Genomic DNA, 15,693 nt, shown 5'->3' with positions numbered 1-15,693 from the left:
TCACCACGCTGACTCACAGTTGTTCAAAAATTAAAAAAAAAAAAAAAAAGTGTTTATTGGCATTGATGATCAGGTAATAAAAATAAAAGTCCAAAATCTCTGGCACACCAGTTAATAATGCATCACACTACAACAAGCCCAAAATTCAGTACAAAAAGTAAATTCTGTCTCTTTTACCACATCCATCCCTCTTCTTCAGGTCTGCCGCTTGCTGCACGGATCCTTCTTCCCCGGGTCTGCCCCAGTACCTGTTTAATGGGGCAGGCTATCCCTCTTTCCTTTCTACAACTGTTGTCACTTGGTGGAGCTTCTGGCTGAATTCTGTTGTTAGGCAGAAACTTCACAGATCTCCTTCTCTGCTGAGAGGCCTCCTTTTTCAAGAGCTCCCACATAAGACCAGTCCTCCTTGAACACAGGAGCACTGAGAGGACAGGATCACCTTGCTGGTGGCTAAAGAGAATTGGTAAGCACTGCTTGGGTACATTTTAGAACTTAAAAGTTTTGGGGAGAAGTAAACTATTGGGATATATTCTTTAGTGTGTTTGTGTGTCTGTAGTAGTTAGTCAGAAGGCAGGCAAAAACCAAGAGTTTGTGTGCTTGTCTTTCTCTCCTTCCCTCCCCTAGCTCATCCTTTGATTTATTAGCAGGTGACACTTTCACATTTAAAAAAAATTAATCATCCTTTTAACTTAAACTCAGGATTACCCCAGGCCTTATCAAGAGTTTGATCATCCCCATATAGGTCACTACCAGATAAATAGTGAATACACTAATACATTTAAAGGACCCTAATTGTATGCATTCCTACTCCATTAGCAACCTAAACCTAACTAGGAACTGAACAAAATTAAGATGAAGGCAACAGTCCAGCACTTTCCAGTCTTTTTCATCGAGTGTCATGTATGAATTTTTAGCTGCTGGTGAGAGGTTGTATGTCTGCACCCAATGCAAAGAGCTCCTGTCTCTCAGAGAACGAATCTGATCTGGAGGCTAGAGTGGCAGACCTGGAGGAGCTGAGGCAGATGGAGGGGGTATATAGATGAGACCTTCAGGGACATAGTAGCTAAATCCTAGGGATGTGAATAGTTTTTTGACGATTTAAAACAATCGTCAGATATATTTTAAATCATCAAAAATCGTTAGAGCCGCGATACAATAGCAATTCCCCTGATTTATCGTCAAAAAATCGTAAATCGGGGGAGGGGGAGGGTGGGAAAACCGGCACACCAAAACAACCCTAAAACCCACCCCAACCCTTTAAAACAAATCCCCCACCCTCCCGAACCCCCCAAAATGTTTTAAATTACCTGGGGTCCAGTGGGGGGGTCCCGGCACGATCTCCCGCTCTCTGGCCATGGCCGCGTTAATAGAAATGGCGCCGGTGGCCCATTGCCCTTATCATGTGACAGGGCAAAGGTAGCGCCAGCGCCATTTTGGTTCCTGGCTCCCGACATCACGAGTGCAGGAGATCGCTCCCGGACACCCGCTGGACCCCCAGGGACTTTTGGCCAGCTTGGGGGGGGCTCCTGACCCCCACAAGACTTGCTAAAAGTCCAGCGGGGGTCCGGGAGCGACCTCCTGCACGCGGGCCGTATTGCCAATATTCAAAATGGCGCCGGCGCTACCTTTGCCCTCACTATGTCATATGGGCGACGTCGGCTGACATCGCCCGTATGACATAGTTAATATCTGGAATTCATTGCTGGAGGCTGTGGTTATGGAAGTTAGTGTAACTGGGTTTAAAAAAGGTTTGGATAAGTTCCTAGAGGAGACGTCCATAAACTGCTATTAATCAATAAGGAATAGTAGCTTGAGATCTATTTAATGTTTGGGCACTTGCCAGATACTTGTGACTTGGACTGGCCACTGTTGGACATAGGATGCTGGTCTGCCATACTGGATCAGACCTTGGTCTGATCCAGTATGGCATAACTTGTGTTCTTAGGTTTAAAACTCTCTCAGGCAGAGATAAGATAGCTTCCATACTTCTCCTCCCAGGCCCTCTGCTTAACTTGCACACACTGGACTCTCAGTTCCCTTCTCATGAACTCTTAGACGTTTTTACTCTTACTAAAGGCTGGCCAGCCCCATTCCTGGGTCCAAGTCACCGTCTCTGGAACAGGAACAGTTTCACAGGAGTCCTACTCCTGGAACATTCCCCGTAGAGGGTTGAGGCCCAATGGCACCACTCTTTGAAGAGATGGATACCCCGAGAACAGCAGCTCCCAGAATCCTACTTCACACCTCCTACTGCGTGACATGGGTGCATCCCTTTTATTCAGACTCCAAACCCCCTCCGACTGGGGAGTTGCACACCTCTGACACGTACTACTGGCAACCATAGCTGTGGAAATCACCGCTGCCATAATAGTAAGGGAGAAATTTGGGAGTCCCTTACACTTAGAGAAAAGGAGCCCTGTAGCTAACAACCTGGATATTTTTCAGAGAGGAAAACATGGCACATTCTGTACTAACAATATTGATTACAAACTTCACACCATATCTCCTCAGCGGGTTCCTATGGTAAAGGGTAACAACACAACCAGGTATGCTTTTCTTAAATTTTGACTAAAGTTGTTTAACACAAAATATCACAGAATACTTTGTAATGTGTGCCATTAAATTCTCAGCTATCTGTATCACTACAGAAGGACATAGAAGATGTTGGGAGAGGAAACAGCCTTCCAAATGAATCCCGGCTGTCCACCAACACATACATGCAAAAGAATGAATCCCATGAAAATCATGCAGGTATGTACAATAACACATTAATAGCCTGATACATACATGCAGACACCCAGGAACCCCGAATATGTGACACGATAATAATTAAAATCCTAATGTGTGAGATATATATAGTAAATATGTTCGGTGTAGAATCACTCGCCGATGAACAATGTGCAAAGCGTTCCGAGAGATTTATTCAATAATCTTCATAAACACAAACAAAGCCGTCCCCCAACACGGCCGTGTCTCGCCCATGCGGATGCTTCGGGGAGGAACGAAACATACACAGTCAATATAAGTATTATGGTGAGAGAATCATTATCAGTGTGGAAGGAGCCGGTAATTCAGGCTGTGTTTACAAAATGAGAAGCCAGACGTGTAATCTATTTATGAAGGGTTCGCATTTCAAGTTTAGCGGGATCAGTGAAATTGAGCAGATTGAGAACGAGAGTTAAACTGCGCCACCGGACTTTCCCCGAACACTCCTCCTCAATCAGTTCAGTTTCACTGAAGCATCGTACTGATATTTTTCCAAGAGGAAAACACGTTCCTTCTCTGCTTGCAACCATTCTCCTGTAGTAGGACTCTAGTGGCGAGGATGAGTACATGAGAGCATTGGGGGGACTGATCTCATGTGAATTGTTTTCATCCCATGCTCTGCATTTCTGAATAGAACAATGGGAGTAAAAACATTATGAGAACAAGAGCTTCCTTTCATGAGCTCACAAGCTGAGCAAAATAATTAAAAGACAATTACGAGAGAAGAGAGACAGCAATAGAAACAAAAGGCACAAGCAGCAAGCAGGAGATGCACGTAATCAGCTCTGATGGGATTTCTCTCCTATCCTGCTTTCATGACCTTAGTGAGGAGCAATTTAAATTCTAACTGTCCTGTGAGCACAAGAAAAATCAATTAGTAATAAGGGATGTTAATTGTGGATGTGTATTGGGTGGATGTGGGGGGGAGAAGGAAGATTTCTGGACTTCAGCACAGGATTAAAAGCTAAAGGATCCTCTTTGATGGTTGCGGCCATTAATGAATCCTTCCTTTTTAATTGTATTCATGCTGTGCTGGAGTTGTCAGGGTCGATTTGCGTTTTGGCTCTCTGAATAAGGTAGCATTTTCCCCTCTGCTCCCTTCTACAGAGCTGTAGAGGAATTACCCCAAGAAATGGCCAGCACTATCAATGGTATTATTACAGTGATTATAGGAATATGAAAATACAACGTGTGGCTTCACTGAAATACGCATGATAAGATTTGTGTTCACAGGCAAGGAAGGTCTTGAAATGAGCTTTGAACAGAGGAAGAAGTGGCAAAGTGGATAGGCATTGCTAGATCACAAGGAAGGAGAAAGAATGACATCAGGGAAGCAATAGGAAAGATAAGAGACTAAGAAGAGATCTGGTTGGGGCCTATGTTGGGTTACCACCTCAGCCAGATGGTCAACCCAAACAGGCTGATCTAGTCCTGCTCTGGGCAACAAGAAAGCTGTCTGTAGACAATGGCTGGTTACCTGTTAGATGGCTGGATTTTAAATATGTCCAGCATGCTGTTCCCTCATTCCAAAAAGCAAGACTATATCATGTCACTCCTCTGAGCAATTCCCTTCACTTTTTGAATCTTGTACAAGTACCATCTTCTTTGCATTAAAAATCCTCCACGGAGGAGTATTTATAGCACTGGACCATAATTCATGAAAAGACAAGGTGCATCTCTACCCTCTAAATACTCTTTATGACTTTGAACAAGTTTCTTTGTCTCCCTTTGCTCCTGCGATCCAATTGAAAACCAGGCATTTGTTTTATTCTGGTTTTCCTGATTGTCGATTTTCTTTTACCTTTCTAACTGTATAATTATTTTACCCAATCGATAAGCAGGCTGAATTAGCCATGCTGTCTGGAATGCCCCCTGGGCAGCCCAAGGGGGGAAACTCTCTCCACAGATACAGAGCTTTGCTTTGCGTACCTGCATGGCGATTACCCCACTTGTTCAGTTCTATTTTTTCTCACGCAGCTCACAGACGCAGATCTCTCCCTTACGTGACTTATCTCTATTTCTTTCCTTTCCTATACCTCGGTGTACCACAAAAAAAAAATCACTTTTAAGTGCTACTTGTGGCACCCCAGGCTTTAAATATTGCCAGGGTGGCAAAGTTATGTCTGTCACCGACGGGCATAACTATTGCTACCTGTGCCTGGGGCCAGACCATGACCAGGCATCCTGCTGCGACTGCTGTAGGATGTCCCCGGGGGCCCAACGTCAACAGGCCAAGAAAATAGCCAGACTGAGAGACATCGGGTCATCGGGCTCATATGCCCCAATAAACTACACTACTTAGTCTTCACCGGCACCCAGACCAAAGAGGCCAATCCCAGTGAAATGAGCAGCATCATTGGAACCGACCTCAACAGGCAAGGGCCAGGTGGGAAAACCCCCCAGAGAGCCAGGAGGTAGGGGTTCGGGGGAGAGACCCCCAAAAGACCTGAAGGCGCCATCAAAGCAGCCGCCAAAAGCCGTCACGCAAGAGTCAGTGGCTCCAAAAACAAAACAAAGCACGATGCAGCTCGATACACGGCGCACCAAACATGACACACAGTGACTCTCAATGCACGATGCGCAAAAGCATATGATGCAGGGATGTTCAATGGCGTACAGCATGGCATCGCAACTAATATCGTTACCAAAGGAATTTTTTTCATCATGTTTCTTCCCTTGATGAAGGATTTATTCCAAAAACTGGCCGCTTTGGGAGATAAGAAGCTACGTAACAGATTGTAACTTGTGCAAGTTAACACAGAGTATGACGAAATAAGAAGTTAAGCAACAGATAGCAACTGGTGCGAGTCAATACAGTGTATATTTATAATACAGTCTTTTGAAGCAATTTAACAAGACAAATTTTAATTGCAAAAAATCACTTACATTTGTTTTTTTGCTTTTGTGGTATTGCAAATATGAAATAAGGGTGGCTGGTTGTTAGTTTATGATTATAGTTTGTTGACTATTGGGTAACCTGGATGGTACCTTAAAATAGTGAATATATGAAACTGTCACCTTTCACCTATTAGATATTTAAATTTAATAAGCAGTTTTTAACCACAAAATGTTTTTTTATATTATTGAGGTGGGTTCAACTGGTGTTTGGATTCTATTAAGGGAGTCACCCACTAAGATTCAGCAACATCAATTTTATATCACCCAATATTTGTTTGAATGCTTGCAAGTCTTGAAACCTAAAGAAGGTTCAAAGACCAACGATAAGTTACAGAACCAAGCATAGCTGATATGGAGGAAGGGTTGCACTATCTCCTTCGGACCATTTTCAAAGCCTTTGATACAATAGAAGCTCGCAGAATTGCAAGGGAGATTAGCCATGCATGAAAAGCTGGCTGATCTCCCTTGCAAGGGAGATAATTTATTTGGGGACAGATTATGAGAGACTGTATCCCAACTAAAGGAGCAAAGCATAGCTGTCTCCTCATGACGTTGATGAAGCAATCTTCCTTAAGGAGATGCTACCTGACTTATAAAAAGTCTTTCTACCAGAGATGTCAATACAGTTTAACCCCTACGGAGTACCTCCCTTCCAAACCCAGAGGCAACAACCTCAACAAACCCAAGCAAGGGGACGTGCAATAACCCAACACCTAGAAAAGCAGCAGCAAAGCAACAACCAGAAACCTCAACAGAATTTTTGAAGACGGCTTGGCCACAGCCTTTGTCGGCAATAGGTGGCAGAATATCCTCCTTTTACCAGACCTGGACCTCCATTACATTGGACTGTTGGGTTCTAAGTGTGGTACAGAATGGTTTCCAACCAAACTTCCAATTAACTCCACAACTGCCTCATCTCACACTATCTTCTCAAAACCGAATGGGCAATGCTATTCTTTACCAGTTCAATCACTACTCAAGCAGCATGCGATTCAGGTATTTCCTCAACAACAACGCAATCAAGGTTTCTATTCCCAATACTTCCTCATTCTGAAGGGGGGGGGGGGGGAGAGGCCATCTTGGACCTACAGGGCCTCAACAAATTCATTCAGAAGGAGAAATTCAAGATGACATCTCTCAAAAGCATTTTACCATTCCTACAACCCAACAACTGGATGTGCTTTTTAGATTTCAAGGATACATACCCATATCCCCATGCACCCATTTTCATGGCATTACCTTTGCTTTCAAGTAAACGTAAAACATTACCAATACAAGGTGCTTCCATTTGGCCTATTGTCACAAAATGCCTAGCAATCACTTTGGCTCACCTAAGCAAGAAGGAGATCAAGATATTTCCCTATCTGAATGATTGGCTTCTAGTCTCCTCAAACTCCAAAACACTCTGCTCACACCTAAAGCAGACCATAGCCTGCTTAGAGAATCTAGGATTCATAATCAACTACAACAAATCCAACCAAGTCCCAACCCAAATCCTTCAGTTCATTCGAGCGATGATAAACACCAAGCTCTGCAAGACTTTCCTTCCAGCAGAGAGAATCAAACTTTGTGTGAGCTGGCTCACACCTTGAAGAACCAGTTGCATTTCTCAGCTCGTCAAATACTCACTATTCTGGGTCATATGACAGTGGCTATATACGTCGTACCACACACCTGCCTTCATATACGGCGCCCACAACGGGGACTCAAGATGCAGTGGTCTCAACATGGCCACCCAATGTCATTGCGAGTCACCGTGACTCAGACAATGATCTTGAACATAAAGTGGTGGTTATTCTCCTGAGTACTAGAAATGGAAGCACCATTTCGAACCCCAGCACATCAGATTGCTATGACAACAGATGCATCCACAAAGGGATGGGGAACTCACATCCTGCATCTAAAGACACAGGGGATCTGGTGTCCACAGGAGAGAACACTCCAGATCAACTTATTAGAGCTAGGAGCTATAAAAAACACCATCTACATCTTCTCTTGTCTCCTTGCAGGAAAGAGAGTAATGATTTACACGGACAACCAAGTAGCCATGTTTTATATAAACAAAGATGGAGGGTCCGGTTCCAGAATACTTTGCAAGGAGGCTGTGTTGATCCTGGAATGGGCAATAAGCCACTCCACACAGTTGCAGGCATCATACCTTCCAGGTATCAAAAACATGGAGGTTGACAGACTCAGCAGAATTTTTTATCACTATGAGTGGGCTTCAAACCAAGAGGTGGCAAACACAGTGTTTGGGAAGTTGGGAACACCCTGCATGGACCTCTTCGCAATAGAATCGAACACAAAACTGCCACGTTTTTGCTCTCTCTACCTGAGCACACACAGGATCCCCCAAGATGCATTCCTATTTCCCTGGACGGAAGATCTGTTCTATGAATACCCGCCAATATCCCTACTAGGGCGAGTGATCCAAAAGTGCATCATGGAAGAATCAGATCTCATCCTCATTGCACTGGCATGGCCCAGACAACCATAGTATGCCTATCTCATACAACTATCGATTCAACCACCAATTTCCTTGGAAAACAGGGAAGACCTACTGTCACAGGAAGGAGGCACACTCCTCTCTGCACCTGATGGTTTGCAGGTTGAAAGGGAGGTGTTAATTTACCTCCTTCTCCCTTCTGACATTGAAGATATCCTAATATCCACTAGGAAACCCTTTACAAGAAAGAATTATGTGGGCAAGTGGCACAGATACTCAAATTGATGTGCATTGGTATCAGTAGACCCACCTAAAAGTTCCCCAGAACAGTTGCTTCAATATTTACATATATTATACTCTTCTGGCCTAGCGGTGTCATCCATTAGAGTTCACCTCAGTACCATAGCAGTATATCATCATTCCACACATGGAAACTCAATCGACTCACCCATTAGTATGCCATTTCATAAAGGGTGCTATAAGACTCTGTTCCCCAGTTTCCAAACCGGCGATTCCTTGGGATATCAAGCTGGGGTTGGAAAGACTCATGCATCTGCCATTCGAGTCAATGCACTCCACCTGCATGAAATACCTGACATGGAAAGTATTATTCCTGGTGGCCATCACTTCAGCAAGACGAGTGAGTGAGTTCAGGCATTAGTTTACTAAGAACATAAGAACATGCCATGCTGGGTCAAACCAAGGGTCCATCAAGCCCAGCATCCTCTTTTCACCAGAGGCCAAACCAGGCCACAAGAACCTGGCAATTACCTGCCTTACTTGCAGTTCTATCACAAAAAAGTCATCTTATGGACTCATCTGTCCTTTTTCCCCCAAGGTGGTTTCAGTCTTTCACCTAAATCAAACAATCACCTTACCAACTTTCTTTCCAAAACCACATGCGACGGACAGAGAAAAAATCCTTCACACTTTAGACTGCAAAAGAGCCCTGGCTTGTTACATACAAAGGACTCAATCTCCTAAACGTCAGTCTCAACTCTTTGTCTCTTTCAACCCAAATGCACCAGGCTTACCAGTTGCCAAAAGAACATTAGTGAACTGGTTATCCCAATATATTCATTTTTGCTTCTCAATTCATCATGATCGACTTCCAGATAGAGTAAAAGTGCATCAACTCAGAGCCACAGTGGCCTCTATAGCTCACCTTCGCCGATGTATCAATTCTGGACATATGTAAAGCAGCTACTTGGTCGTCTCTGCATACCTTCTCATTCCATTATTGCCTCCAGCAACAGACAAGATCAAATGCAGCAATGGGTGAGGTGATACTGCACTATTCTACTGGCATGAAGAGCTGTCCACCAATGAGATGGTTTTTCGCACATGGGGCTTCTTAACCCATGCCAGAGAAAGAATGTCACCTCCATGAACATATAGTTAATGGTGTGCCCAAGGGACCCTTAGCTGGGGACTTCCAGACAGCATGGCTAATTCACCTGCTTATCGATGGGAAAAAAAAAAAAAGCAAGTTTGCTTATTGTAAATAGTGCTTTCCGTAAATAGCAGGATGAATTAGCCATGCGATCTTGCCCTCCTCCCTGGACAGTCCTTTATTCCTTCTATCTTTACCTGTGGTTTTTCTCTGTTGGCTGCTTGTACCTACTTTCTTATCAACTGAGCAAGTTAGGTAATGGCGTGGGAACTGCAGCACAAGTGTGCAGAACAAAGCTCTGTATCTGTGGAGAGAGTTTTCCACCTCGGGCCACGCAGGGGACATTCCAGACAGCATGGGTAATTCATCCTGCTATCTACAGAAAACACAGTTTACGGTAAGCAAACTTGCTTTCATCATCCTCCCTATTTTCCCTTTTCTAACTCATCATGCCTGTTCTTCGTCCCAGCTCAGAATTTTGCCCCATTTGGTGGGTGGTCTTTCCGTGTTGCTCTACCCTATCTGGAATGCCCTACCCGTTCCTCACCTCACCACCACTCTCCCTCTCTTCAAATCCCATCTTGAGACTTGCCTGTCTTCCCTTGCCCCTGCATGCTAATTATCATCCTAGGCTGTTAGTGCAATATTGTATCTCATCTGCATATTTTATGATTGTTTTGGTGTACTTTTCGTATGAAGGATGTTATGTGAAATTAGATTGCAGAGTATTATCCTGGAGAGGTCTGTGGAGCACTGCAGTGCCTGGTTGTATGTCTTTCGTTACTTTTTATTTTTTCTTCTCACAGTAGCAAGGCCTCTCTTATTACAGTCATTCCCATGGCCCAGGGGGAAACAGAGTATGTAGGTCTGCAGGCACAGCCAATTACAAATCCTGTCAACTCACTGTGGGGGAGTTTGTCCAAAAACATCCCATCATTGCATCTCAGTCCTAATCAGCTTTGTCTAAATCTCTGTGGGTGAAGGAAAAAGAGCCCAATTTCATTTCCTTGTCTTTAAGGAGTTTTGAAAAAAAATCTTCAAATCCTGAACCCCCAGCATGAACTGAAATGCCTTTCTGAGTAATAAAGTCACATGGGTAATTTTGGTTTCACATTTATTCAGGAGGCAACCTGCATGGAGCAGCAATAGGGCAACCTGCATGGACCTTTTTTGTCTTTATCTGTCATCATGTACTATGTTACTCTGAAAGGCATCTCATTCATATATGACAAGGGATCCCAGGGTAACCAGAGGTTAAAATATAGAAATAAGGGGGTAAAGATTTTTTTTTTACTGTCCTGAAACCTTGGCTCTAAGAAAACATTGCTGGGATGTGGCATGGTTTTTTTTCCCCCAAATCTCTCACTGGGTATGTTACTGCATGGGGAAGATGTGTGAGCAGCTGTAAGAGCTCCTACTCCCCTCCCTGTGCTGCTGAGAATCTGATGACTGCACTGTGTGTGCAATAAAGTTGCAGGAGAATTGGCATGTGAGCCATCAACCCGGAAGTGACCTGGAGGAGGTGCTTCCTGGTTTTACAGAGGTCAGAAGAACTTTTAAAAGTTTATAAAAATGGAGCTTAGAAATAATTTTTTTTTAAAAAAAAGCAGATTCTAGGGGGGAAAGCCTGCCTGAGCTCCCACCTTGGATTTATAGCCTTGATTGAATGTTGCCAAATGCTGGGCACTTTTCATTAATATATATATAAAACCCAACCCCCTCACCCCGATGATCTCACTACAAAAAGGGGTACCAGGTGTGTATTGTACCCAAGCAGAGGGAAAATTTCATTTCCAGGCTCTTCGGATGCAGTGACTCAGACTCATAAAAAAATAGTCTACACACTCCATATGGTGTTCCAGCAGAATATATCTTCCTTAGAAGTTATTAACAGACTGTGCATTTACTAGGTGAAGAATCAGTAGTCTCCGGTCACACTTCAACAATTCAGACTTACAAGCTCTCCTGGCTAAGCTTTGTCATTCCTATACCTCCGAGGACACCCTTGCTACTGGTACCTTCACTGCTCCTCTGCAGGACAGACTCTTCCTCTCTTCCTTCCCTTTATGTACTGTGTTGGCACAAACTCCTCTTCTCCCAGATGAGAAGAGCCTTGTTGGCTCCTTCTCCCTGCAGAATCACAACAGACTGTTGCGTGGGTCCCATATCACTACTGGACAACCCAACATTGAACTCTCCTGATCCAAGAATAGGATTCTTTCCTTCCCCGGAACAACCGTAAAGCAAATGTTTTCTTCCAAATCTTGGGGAAACTCTCACTCCTACTTGTCCATGACCAAAGGATATTAACAAAAACTTTGAGAATGGGAAACTTCTGCCATGGTAGAGAAGGCCTGCCATTGGGTCTGCAGCTCTCTTGCTATCTGTGTGCCTCCCTCAACTATAACCGCCAAATCTTCTGGAAACTCCAGGGGTCTCTATGTACCCTTGCAAGCATATTCCACCAAAGCACAGCCCGGAAGAGTTACCCTTAAAGGTGAAACATACCACACTCTACTACCAAAACCATGTCCTGTACATGGGCCCCATCTATCAATGGGGAGTCTAAGGCATTCCTTCCTACACACATACATATATGTTTATATTCAGCTGCTTAATATATTAGATGAAAGGCATAGGGTGAAGACAATTCTTCACTACAGAAAGACAGAGCTTGGGTTGGCATTCCTGTCCCACAGCAGGAGAAGATGCAGTCATGGCTCAGAGCAGTGCAGGATGACAAATCTCATTTCCTCTCCACCCTTTCCATCTCACTTTCCTCTTCCCTACCAGCCTCTTCTCTATAAATACAATTATCCATTTCTATGCTTATAATCTGCCCTCAATCATCTACAGAGCAATTTCATGAATTTCCATCAGAAATAATAAACTACTCAGTTCTGCTTCAGAAGGTCCATTCCTCTCTGGCCTCCTGTCTCCTGCATGCCGGCAGCACCGTTTCCTTTCACCACTGCCGTGATTGCCATCCCTTAAGTCTTCCTCCTCTTCCTTCTGTTATTTTCTGGATTATCAATTCATTTCACTGCCTGCATCCACAAAACAATTCAGTTAACCTTTTTAGTGTGTACTCTTAAACGACGAGTGGAATTGGAACAGACTCTGGGCTTCATTTTTCTGCCCCTATGCTTTCCTGCGACTGTAAGCAGGAACTTCTATCATGTGCTAAAAAGATAATTATTCCATCCCTGTATACAGAGCGAGGTCTGAAAAGGTTCTGTAAGCAGGCCTGAATGATCTTGCAGTAAGGGTCGCTCTTCCGTCCTTGTATGATAGAGTGGTGTGTGATGTGTATAAGTATAGACTGCACGCAGGGCTGACTTTAGGCTAGAGAGGGGTCTGCTGTGGTAATGAACTGGAGGGCTTTTCATGGACCCCCACCCCCTGATTACATGCTGCCACTGTGCTTTCCTAGCAGCCAGGCCCATGAATGGTCTCAGCAGCTTCTCCCGCTTTGGGATAGAGTTGGTATAGGGAGGTGCTGTTGTCCGGGCACCTAACCCTGTTCCTTCCTCCTGCCATCAGCCCATGCTACCAGGGCCGTCTTTGGGCCTGTGTGGTATGACTGCAGCAGGGCCCCTCCAGTTACAGGGCCTGGTGTGGTCACATCTTTTGCACCTGCCTAAAGACTTAGTGTTTGGGTAATTGCCAGGTTCTTGTGGCCTGGTTTGGCTTCTGTTGGAAACAGGATGCTGGGCTTGATGGACCCTTGGTCTGATCCAGCATGGCAATTTCTTATGTTCTTATATTCTTATGTTCTTAAATATTTTAGATTCTTGTGATCTGTGAAAACAGTGAACTTATGTTGAGCACCCTCTAACCATGGGCACCATTCTTCTAGAGCCAATTTGATGATGAGTAACTCGTGATCTTCAATGGTATAATTTTGTTCCGCTGAAGAGAACTTGCAAGAGTAGAATGAGCACGGGACTACGGATCCGGAAGCAGAACATTGGCTCAAGACCGCCCCAGCCCCAATCGCGGAGGCATCCACCTCAACCAAAAAGGGGCAGTTTGGGTCTGGATGGTGCAGACAGGATCCAGCTAGGAAGGCCTCTTTGAGGCGATGAAAGGCTGTAATGGCTTTCGGGTATCTTGACCCTTATGGGTCAATGCGGTAAGAGGAGCCGCCAAAGTCAAGTAGGGTGGGATAAAGTGGTGGTAGTAATTCGTGAATCCTAGAAATCGTTGTAGCGCTTTAAGTCCCATGGGCTGTGGCCAGTCTTGGATTCCTTTGAGTTTTTCAGGATCCATCGAGAATCCCCATTGTGAAATTATGTACCCAAGAAAGGGCAGACTGGACTTTTCAAATAAGCATGTATCCAATTGTGCAAACAGATGATTTTCGCGGAGGCATTGAAGAACTGTGCGAACATCAGTGCGATGCGTAGCTAGATCCTTAGAAAAGACAAGGATGTTATCAAGATATGCCACAACCTTAATGTATAGTAGGTCTCTGAAAATTTCATTAATCATTCGTTGGAATACTGCGGGCACATTACAGAGGCCGAAGGGCATCACCAGATATTCGTAATGCCCACCTCTGGTGTTGAAAGCTGTCTTTCAGATGTCATCAGGAAAAATACGCACCAAGTTGTATGCCCCACATAGATCTAACTTGGTGAATATAGAAGCTCCATGCAGTTGGTCAAATAATTCAGAGATTAAAGGCAAAGGATATTTGTCTTTGCGGGTAATCGCATTTAAGCCATGGTAATCGATACACAGCCTTAGAGATCCATCTTTCTTTGTAACGAAGAAGATTCCTGCACCGGCAGGGGATGTAGAGGGAAGAATGAACCCTTTCGCAAGGTTCTCTTGGATGTATTCTGTGATGGCTTTGAGCAATGCACAAGGAGGTTTCTAGAGGATGGGTATTTATACCCAGAAGTTGAACTATATCCTTGAGGATAAAATTGCCTCCTGCTCTGGAATCCACCAGAGCATCCTGCAGAGTTGCTTACCTGTAACAGGTGTTCTCCGAGGACAGCAGGATGTTAGTCCTCACAAAACCAGCCCGCCACCCCGGGGAGTTGGGTTTCTCCTATTTTTTATTTTAATCGTAATTCTGTGTTACAAGACTAAAGAGGGACCCCGAATGGACGTGGGATATAGGGCATGCTGGGCATGCTCAGTGTACCTAGTCAAAGATCTAGAAACTTTGACATAGGTTTTCTACATCGGGGCTCCATCTGATGATGTCACTCATGTGTGAGGACTAACATCCTGCTGTCCTCAGAGAAAACCTGTTAAAGGTAAGCAACTCAGCTTTATATTTCTTGATATTATTATTTGGTGTTTTATGAGGAATCATGATGTTTCTGTTTTTACATGTTTGCACTGCATACAGAGTCTGGCTTGTGATTTCTAGTTCAGTTTTTGTATATTTCTCTTTATACATAAGGTCTGTTAATTCTTTACTTGGTGAGGGTCTGTCTGTGTTCTGCATGTGTGACCGAAGTAGCATAGTCTGCTAGCGTGTAGTTTTGTTTTAGGGATCTATAACAGTTTGGCTTGTTCTATTTTCCTAATAGGTTGTTTATTTGGTATTTTAGGGCCTGGTGTAATATTTGCAGTATTGTCTTTTCATAGGTAGGGTTGTTACTGATTGAGTGCTGGCAGATGGTGCTGTTTTGATTTGGGAGGTTATTTTGTAATTGTAATTCAGTTTACCCATGGCTTTCTGAAAGCTTCTGTGTGAAGTGGCTGGGCTGAATTCTGAATTCTGGGCAGTTGGCTGTGGAACCAGTGAGTCTCCTGGAGAGTAGGGGTGCCATGAAAGGGTAGGAATGGGAAATGGAGGGAACATCTGCAAGCTGCAGAAGGGCTGACAACAAGCAAGGGCTTTACATAATGATATAGCAGTGCTGGGTGGTGGGGGGGAGGGGTGTAGCCACTGAAGGAGCACATGGCCAGCAGCATAACAGCAGACTGTTTTGTGGCTGAGAGAGAGAGAGAAAGAGGGAGTGTGTATGGTTGGGAGAAAAAGAGGGAGTATGTATATCTGGAAGAGAGAGGGAGTGTGAGTCTGTGTCTGGGGATAGAGATAGAGGGAGCATGTGTGTTTTTCTGTGACTGTGAGAGAATGGGAAAGTGTGTGTTTTGTGGCTGGGAGAGAGAGTGTTTTTTTGTGGCTGGGAGAGAGAGAGGAAGTGTGTGTGTCTTTGAGGAT

At 44.3% G+C, this 15,693-nt stretch overlaps 1 long non-coding RNA gene across 1 annotated transcript in view; it reads left to right on the top strand.

Annotated features, from left to right (window-relative positions):
* Positions 1-222: 222 nt before the first annotated feature.
* LOC115075211 overlaps positions 223-15,693 on the top strand; it is a 41,798-nt gene continuing 26,327 nt past the window's right edge. The window contains exons 1-2 of the long non-coding RNA XR_003852463.1: positions 223-463; positions 2,631-2,751. This is a non-coding gene — a long non-coding RNA (uncharacterized LOC115075211). The remainder of the gene's footprint in view (positions 464-2,630; positions 2,752-15,693) is intronic.

Source organism: Rhinatrema bivittatum, chromosome 13, assembly GCF_901001135.1.
Source record: "Rhinatrema bivittatum chromosome 13, aRhiBiv1.1, whole genome shotgun sequence".
Lineage (NCBI taxonomy): Eukaryota > Metazoa > Chordata > Amphibia > Gymnophiona > Rhinatrematidae > Rhinatrema > Rhinatrema bivittatum.
This window is presented reverse-complemented; position numbering and strand designations above follow the sequence as displayed.